The sequence below is a fragment of the Pteropus medius genome, unplaced genomic scaffold (assembly GCF_902729225.1).
Source record: "Pteropus medius unplaced genomic scaffold, Ma_sr-lr_union100, whole genome shotgun sequence".
NCBI lineage: Eukaryota > Metazoa > Chordata > Mammalia > Chiroptera > Pteropodidae > Pteropus > Pteropus medius.
This window is the reverse complement of record NW_024350319.1, coordinates 14,478,285-14,486,355: the sequence shown is the minus strand read 5'-3', so window position 1 is coordinate 14,486,355 and position 8,071 is coordinate 14,478,285. Positions and strand designations below refer to the sequence as shown.

Genomic DNA, 8,071 nt, shown 5'->3' with positions numbered 1-8,071 from the left:
GTGGGATAAGAAAATATCAAGTTGTTTGTTTGGCATTTACTATTCTATGATTAAAAATAAAAAAAACAATTTGATGGTTGGCTGATTATTATTATGTTGCAAAAGCCTATATCTTAACTTATTCTCTTGTTTCAAAGAGGGAAAAAAGACTATAAAACTGAGTGTAGTTAAAAACAGCTTTTTTTTTTTTAAGTTGTTTACTAGACTCACAAAAGTTTTAAAACTGGAAGGCAATTTGGATGTCATCTAACATAAACCTCCAAATATTCATGTCAGGCAAATAAACCCAGAAATGATAAAACATATAGATTTTTGAGACATGCAAGGACCATTACAAGATCATGCAATACATTTAAATCCTGGAAATTGTTGCTTTATCCAGACAAGTTTCCTGAATAGAGCAAACTACTAATGTCAAAAGTCCCTGCATCTTTGTTCCTAAGAAGTTTCTTCATTCTCTTGTCACATGGGTTGTATAAGGGCAATGGATTCAAAACATAATTGAGCTTTTATGTTGGAAGAGCAAAGATTAACAAGTCCAATGCTCTATGTCAATAAATGAAGCCCAGAAAAGTAACGCCAATTCCCAATTAAGTTCAATGTACTTTTTAATTATGTGTTTCAATTCAACGGGGTAATTTATTCACTCCAGATTTTGTGAACCGGGTAAACACAGAGAGTTCAGGAACAGAAGTTGGAACTTTACCAAAAAGCAAAATTACTACTTTTTACTTCCATGAATATGAATAAATAATAATGGCAAGCATCTTTAAGTATACAAGGTTTCCCAAACAACTGACAAATAAACAATTCACTTGATTTTCCAAAAAGAATGTATAATCAAATGTCTGACTACTGATTACTTTAGCTTAGTAGTTGATGCACTAGTCACTCTTCACATATTATTGATTCTTCCCAATCTCATGCCTCACCTTAACATTTTAATTGCTTTCTATGATTCCTCCGGTTTTCCATTATATTTTATTCCTGTTAACCTCTTTATAGCATGTCTTCTTATTATAATAAATATTCTAGGTACTAGAAGGAGTCATCAGTGAGAGTATAAAGCCAAGAATTTAAAGGTTCTGAGATTAATTAAGCAGTTATTTGACTTGTTCTTGATGTACAGCAATAATACATCCACAAAACAAGGAGAGAACATTTAAAAATGAAATTAAATGAGGAAATTCTCGCTATCAAGCAGAGAGGAAGAAATATTAATTATCTAGTAGAATGCGTAAGAGAGGGCAAAGGAAAGAGCAAACATTAATATTATTGTTACTAAGAATAATTTACCAGATATCACTTTGACCTGAAAAAGACTACTTACCACCAATTACCACCATTTTCTGCTTTTTACTCTCTGAATTTTTCTGTTTGCTGAGGTTATGATGTTTGGAAAGTTGTCTGTCTTGAGTTACTTTCTTTCAAAATGGTCACCTGTTAGTGTCACATACAATAGTTGAAACATCTAGCAATCACTTGGTTCCCAAACTAGGACAGCTAACTTCTACAGCTTTTTAGTACTAACATACAAACCCAATTCAGTATAGTTTAAATGCAACACCCTTTTTTTAAAAAGTGGCTGAAAGAAATCCTAAAACCCTCAAGATTTGAAACTCAGAACACAAAGAAAGTATACATCTCATAATCAGCTTATTGTGTCCATGACTATTGCTGAGTCTACCCTTCATTTTGTAGACAGAAGAGTTAAATTGGCCAAAAATAAAGTTTATATCCCAGCACAATATAGGTGAGAATTTGTACCCTCCTCTATCATCTGCCATATGCGAGACAGGTAAAGATAGTCAGACCTGATTTCTGCCATGCATTCTTGCCCCTGCCTCCAAATGAGAAAAGAAAAAAAAAAAAAAAAGCAGAGTGCTGTCAATATTGTCTACTATAGTAATGTCAGTCAAGTCAATTACATATATATAAAATCTTAAATTTTTTCTCTGCTTTCAAGAAAACGTTAAGATAAAAGTTTATGCACTCAAATATTCATGCCTGAAATTGATATTGTTTCTATTTATCAAGTACAACTTGACAATTATATTTATAAAATATGAGAAAATAAATTAAACATGTATTCATTTTTAAACTAGGAATACATCTACTGTGTAAATTAGCACATACCCATGGTCCCAAACAGTCTCAAACATTAAAGAAACTACCGGAGCTTTATAAACCAAAGGCAGATAACATAACTCTAAATATGACCTGGGACACCAAACTTGGAGGAACCCTGGCCTTAGAGTACAATGGCTTGCCTGGGTCCCCCTTCTACCATTTAGTCTCTTTGTAATTTCAGATAAATTAGTAAACTGCTGTGACCTACCATTTCAGTATCTTTAAAAAGGAAAATAACTCTGGTTTGTTGTGAGGATTAAAAGGATTCTTGTTCAAAAGGTGGCCTTGTTTCTTAAAGAGTAAACTGGTCTACAAATATGAAAGATTATTGCAAACAATAATTGTCAAAATAATCAGAATAACAAACTTTGGTTAAGGCCTATCCCATCCCAAATCTTCAGATCCTAGTATTATCATACCTGTCTCTTTTGTTTTTCTTCTCACACGATCTGAATGAAAGCCACAATAATCTCTGACCACAAACTCTTATCATTAGAAGCCTCTCATCTTCTCACTTCTAATGAAATCTGTTTCTCAGTCTCATTAGTCTCCCTCCCTTTCCCATCCCTTGATAGCTCACTATTGTCTCAGTTCATCAGTCCCTCTTCTGGACTCATTTGCTTGCCTAACCAGCCTTGACACTACGGTCAGTCATTTTATTAGATTTTCACACTCTCTCGCCCCAGAGCTGTCGTTCCAATCCCCAAGAATGGGTAAATACTATTATTTTCCTTTTCAGCTCCCAGTCCTGGGCTGCCAAACATTGCCTAAGAAAGTCTTAAAGCCAGGTTGACTGGTTCCACTACAGTTCTGAGCTGTCTGAAGTCAGCTGGCCCTCACTGCTGCTTGACAGTGCTTGTTCTCATCAATTATTTTTTTATTTTTTTTATGCCTACAGCACCCGGTCTTCCTTGGTGGTCTCCCATCCAAGTAATCAGGCCCGACCCCGCTTAGCTTCCAAGATCAGACAGGATCAGGCACGTTCAGCGTGGCATGGCCATAGACTCATCAATTATTTACAGCCCTTTGTATTCCCCATGGTGTCAATTCCAGGATTTCTTCTCATTCTTACTTTCTTATGTGATATGATCTCCCAATGCCTAGAAAAAGTCAAGGCTAATGCTTGATTCTTCCTCTTTCCTTCTCTCCATCTAAAAGCTCAACACTTCCTTCTGATCTCATAGGAAGATGTTCTCATCTCCCATGCTAAGCCTTTCATATGGACAAGCCTTTCCTCTTTCACTAAGAATTTATTGCATCATTTGTCTACATATCTCCATAACAAGTTTTTTGTTTGTTTGTTTGTTTGTTTGTTTTTCCCCCTGGTCTAGGTGCACCCTGGATTTATGTTGTTGTCTTTCTTGGAAAATTCCTTAAGAGGAGACAGTAGTTTACAATTATTCTTTTCACTTTCTTTCCACCTGCTCACTTCTTCTAATCTACTTTCTGCTCCAATAAGTAAATCCAATGATGGCTTTTAGTTTGCCCCCCTTTTGTTCTTTGTAAAGCAATTAATATTATTGATGCTGCACTGTCTTGAACTTCTCCACTATGTTCCTTCCAAAACCATCCTCTTCTCATTCTCATTTCATTACAGTGGTGCTCATAGCTTCCAGGATACTCAGGATTCCAATTCTAGAGCCATGTTTGACTCCTTACTCTCCTCTGAACCTTCTGGTCATTAGTTGACATGTTCAATTGCTTTCATTCCTGCAGTGTTTCTTAAATTTATACTCTATCTGAAATCACTTCTTCTAGGACTACTGCAACAGATTAATACAATTGTCTCCTGACTCCTTCTCTCCTAATTATTTTCCCTGACAATATATTTGAATCTTGGGATTGTCAAGTTCTTCAATATGTCCAGTTTTTATTCTTAGCTCTTCCTACCTTCACCTGTCAAAAGGAACTCCTTCTTCCTCTTATAAAACCTGAGATTATCAGCCTCTAACCTCTACCCAGAGGTGAGCAGTAGGGGAGATGGCCAGGGTAAATCATGTTATGTGGCTTTGCCCCTTCAAACCAAATAGTAGTGATACATATCACGTCTGATTAAAAAAAGTACTAAGGGCTTGGATACTGAACTGTTTTAAGATTCTAAAAATTCATTAAGCTGTATATGTGTGGCATATGTACTTTTCTGTGTATATAATATACTATATTTTTGTATGTATAATACACTTTGGAAAAAATGCATTTATAATATACTTTTCTGCATGTATAGTGTACTTCAATAAAAACTTTTAAAGAATAGCAACAAGGACAGGGTTAAATGAGCAAAAAGAGGGAAAGATGGCAACATATAGTCTAAGCAATGGGTTTAGCAGTATAAAAGAAACTAACTAAAAATTTTATCAGGATTCACTAATTTATTTTCTTAATGCCCTGCCTTCCTGAGTCCCTTCAAATATCTAGTATCCAAAGAAGTAGTAGAATCTCCAGGATAGCAAGATTACCCATATTCTAAGAAAATCTATTTGGACATTACTTATGACAGCATTTTAGATAAGACAGGAGGAACACTGCAATTATAAGCATATCTGAATTTATAATATATGTTTCCAAAAATCATGAAGTGACCCAAGAAAGAACCCATCAGAGAGCAAAAGTCAAGTTGCTGATAAACTCTTTTCATTTAGGGATGGGATAGTAACATCACTTCTGAATTAAAAAAAAAAACAATCAAAATTAAAAATAAAACTTTTAAAAAGCCATGGGATTATCTGTCTAAGTAGTGTACTTAAATGCAGGTTTGAGGGTCAAATCAAACAGACCTGTGTATTGATTTTAGCTTAGTGATTTACTGGCTATGTGACTTGGGAATATAACCTGAACTCTATGAGTTTCAGTTTCTTCATTGCAAAATGTACATAACGACTACCTTGCAGAGATGTGGTGAGAATAAAAATGGATATATGTAATTTGAATAACACAACATTCAAGACTATTTACACGTTCAATAAATAGTTGTTGTTACCTCTTCTCCATACAGTAAGGAGGCTGAAGTAGATAAATTTTAAAGTCTCCTTCAGTTCTAACTTTCTATACTTTCCACATTACCATTACCAAGAGCCCCTTTACCACAATAGCGGCCCTTACTTACAAGTTCTAAGGAAATATTAAAAGGTGATAGAGCCAATCTGATTTGTGAAATCTTAATGATGTCATAGTATTGGTAGACATTTTGGGAGCTAAAGTTTGGACATTAACCTACCTCAAAAAATAAATTATTTTCCATTTTAGCATCTTCAAATCAGATTGTGGAGCTGGTCTTTGCTTTAATTTCAGATATTTTTTTCTAGAGGACTTTTTAAAAAATTCTCTTATGTTTTCACTATTATCTTATGATATTCATTTTTCTCATTATTGCTAGATTAGACAACAAACAATATTAGATTGAATGGAAAACATTCTAAGGGAATGCAAGTTCAGGTTTCCAGTATTAGCCCACTCAATCTATAAGAAAATACAAAATGAAAGAGAATGTAAAATGCTCATTGTATTGGATGCTCTGATGTGTCACCTGGATCCTATAGGACTGAGGCACTTATCTATCAGATAGCAGGAATGCTATTAGCTGCTGACCCCTCACGTCTGAGTCCCTTTCCAGCCTCACAAAAATTTACAACCCCTTTTCCAGAAGCAGCCTACTGACAGATTCAGGCTTCAGAAGCCTGGCTTCTATCCTTAATTCAAGGAAACTCTGAAGGGCCATCCCAGTTTTTTATACTCCCATGGCCTGAGGCCTCGCTTGTAATTTATCCCTCTGCACACTTTTGTCTCCTTCACCTAATAGGTATTGTTCCCTATAAATAAAGCATCTGCATGCAACTCTCCATTTCAGAGTCTGTTTCCTTGGAAACCTGGTCTACCACATCCACTATTATCAAATATTGGCAAGTAATTGGGAAGACATTTTCACAAAATAGCTTTAAAATCAGATACTTTCTACTTAAACCTGAAGTCCAAAATGGGTCTCCCAATTGTTTTAAAGTCACCCTCTTCTATATGACCAGACTTATATTAACTCAGTCAACTTCTACAGATACAGGAGGAATAAAATATGTAGAATCCACAGCAACTATGAAAAAAGTAACCCATCTGGATTTATACAGCACCTTTTATAACATATGAGATCTGTGTATAACTAGGAAATTTAATCCTCTCCACTTGTAAAGTGGTTGACTTTGTTAAATTTGCCTGTGGATGGAATATGAATCATACTGAGAATGTTATATAACCTCACGAACACCATGGTACAGTGTTGTGCTCTCAGGAAGGTGACATAACTGGGACTTTCATAATGTCCAAAGGAAAGTGGCTGCAGCCAATTGGATATTGTGGGAAAACAGAGTATTTGATAAATGAGTTAATGATTATTCTCCCTTCTGGTCATTCTGTACCTATACACTCTTAGTGAGATGACTACTTTTCTATTTGTCAGATACTTACTCAGCCAGGGGACATGCAAATAATTGGTGCCTATACAGGAAAGATAAAGTATCAGCTAAAGAATGATCTAACCAGTTAGCACAACTCCTCTTACCTACCTATACATAAGTACCCAGGTGAGAACCTAACTCAACAAAAACTACTTGAGAATAATAGTTCAGTAATACAACTTAGAGGAGCATGAGACCTGAAGTAAATGTCTAAATTAGCTTTTCTCAGACTTTTTTTGACTTAGATATCCTTTACACAAACAAATAACTGGAGTCTAAAGAACTTATGTTAAATTAAAATAAATAATATAAATTACATTTTTTTTTGTTAAAAATGTTTTCCAAAACAAAAAATTCATTGAGAAGAATTGCTTCTCTATTGTTGCATTCAATCTTTTGCAATACGTTGTTTTGAAGTATGTAAAAAAAAAAATTCTGACCACATGCAGAAATGTAGTTGAAAAAGGAAGAGATATTTTGATAGAAAATTGTGGATATTCTTCTTTGATGTTACCATAACATAACATATGTTAGTTTCTTAAGGTTAGTTGCAATGTGGAATCCGAAACCATGTTATAAACTCTTCATGATCTATTAATTAAAATTATTTCATTAACTTGCATTTTGAATGACTCTTTTACCCATGCATGATTTTTTAACATTAACATTATAACATTTACATTATAATGATAAAAATATTGATTCATAGAGTAATGTAGATTTGCCAAATGTTGACACATTTCTTTATATAATAAAAATCTCATTTATGAATACCCCCAATCATCACACGGGAAAATTATTTAAGTATTAGAAGCTATTCAAATTGAAATTGTTCCCTAATTCTAATTTTTGAATTTAGAATTCTAAATTTCTTTTGGATATGAAAGCTCAGATCTTATCATTGCCAACAAATATTGTATATTTTTCGTGAAGTGACAAGTTTACTTAGTCTCTTTTTGATAAAATATCTGCCCAGTATCCAAGCATGAGTAACCAAGTTTGCCTGCCAATTGTTCTTCTAAGTAAAAATGATGTTCATGGAAAATGCAGCTAGTTCAGCTCACAATTCAAACAATCATAGAAGGAATTTGCTCTGAAACAACCATCAGACTCCGGTGTGTGGCAGAATTTATTTTTACCTACCTCCATTCTGTCACACAAAATTTGAAAAGGAGGCACAGTAAAGAGTAAAGCTTAAAAAATAAACAGTTCTTATGAATGATGCATTAACGACATTTTTGAGTGAAATTGACATTTTAAAAAAATGTCTAGTACCTATTAGTGAAGAATGTGATGACTACCATTATAGCTTGGTATCACTGCCTTAATTCCTGCCAGGGTATCAGCAGTTTTATCCACCATCATGTTTACATCACCAGTGGAAAAGTTATTACAGTGGAAACTACAAATAACATCTTAGTATTTATATAAAAATTGTTTTGACCTTGCAGACTCCTAAAAATGTCTGTTACACCCAGGGGTTCTGTGGATCACATTTT

The 8,071-nt window shown here is 34.3% G+C and overlaps 1 pseudogene; it reads right to left on the bottom strand.

Moving 5' to 3' along the window:
* Positions 1-3,019: 3,019 nt before the first annotated feature.
* On the bottom strand, positions 3,020-3,135 carry LOC120583463 (uncharacterized; annotated as a pseudogene).
* Positions 3,136-8,071: the final 4,936 nt, after the last annotated feature.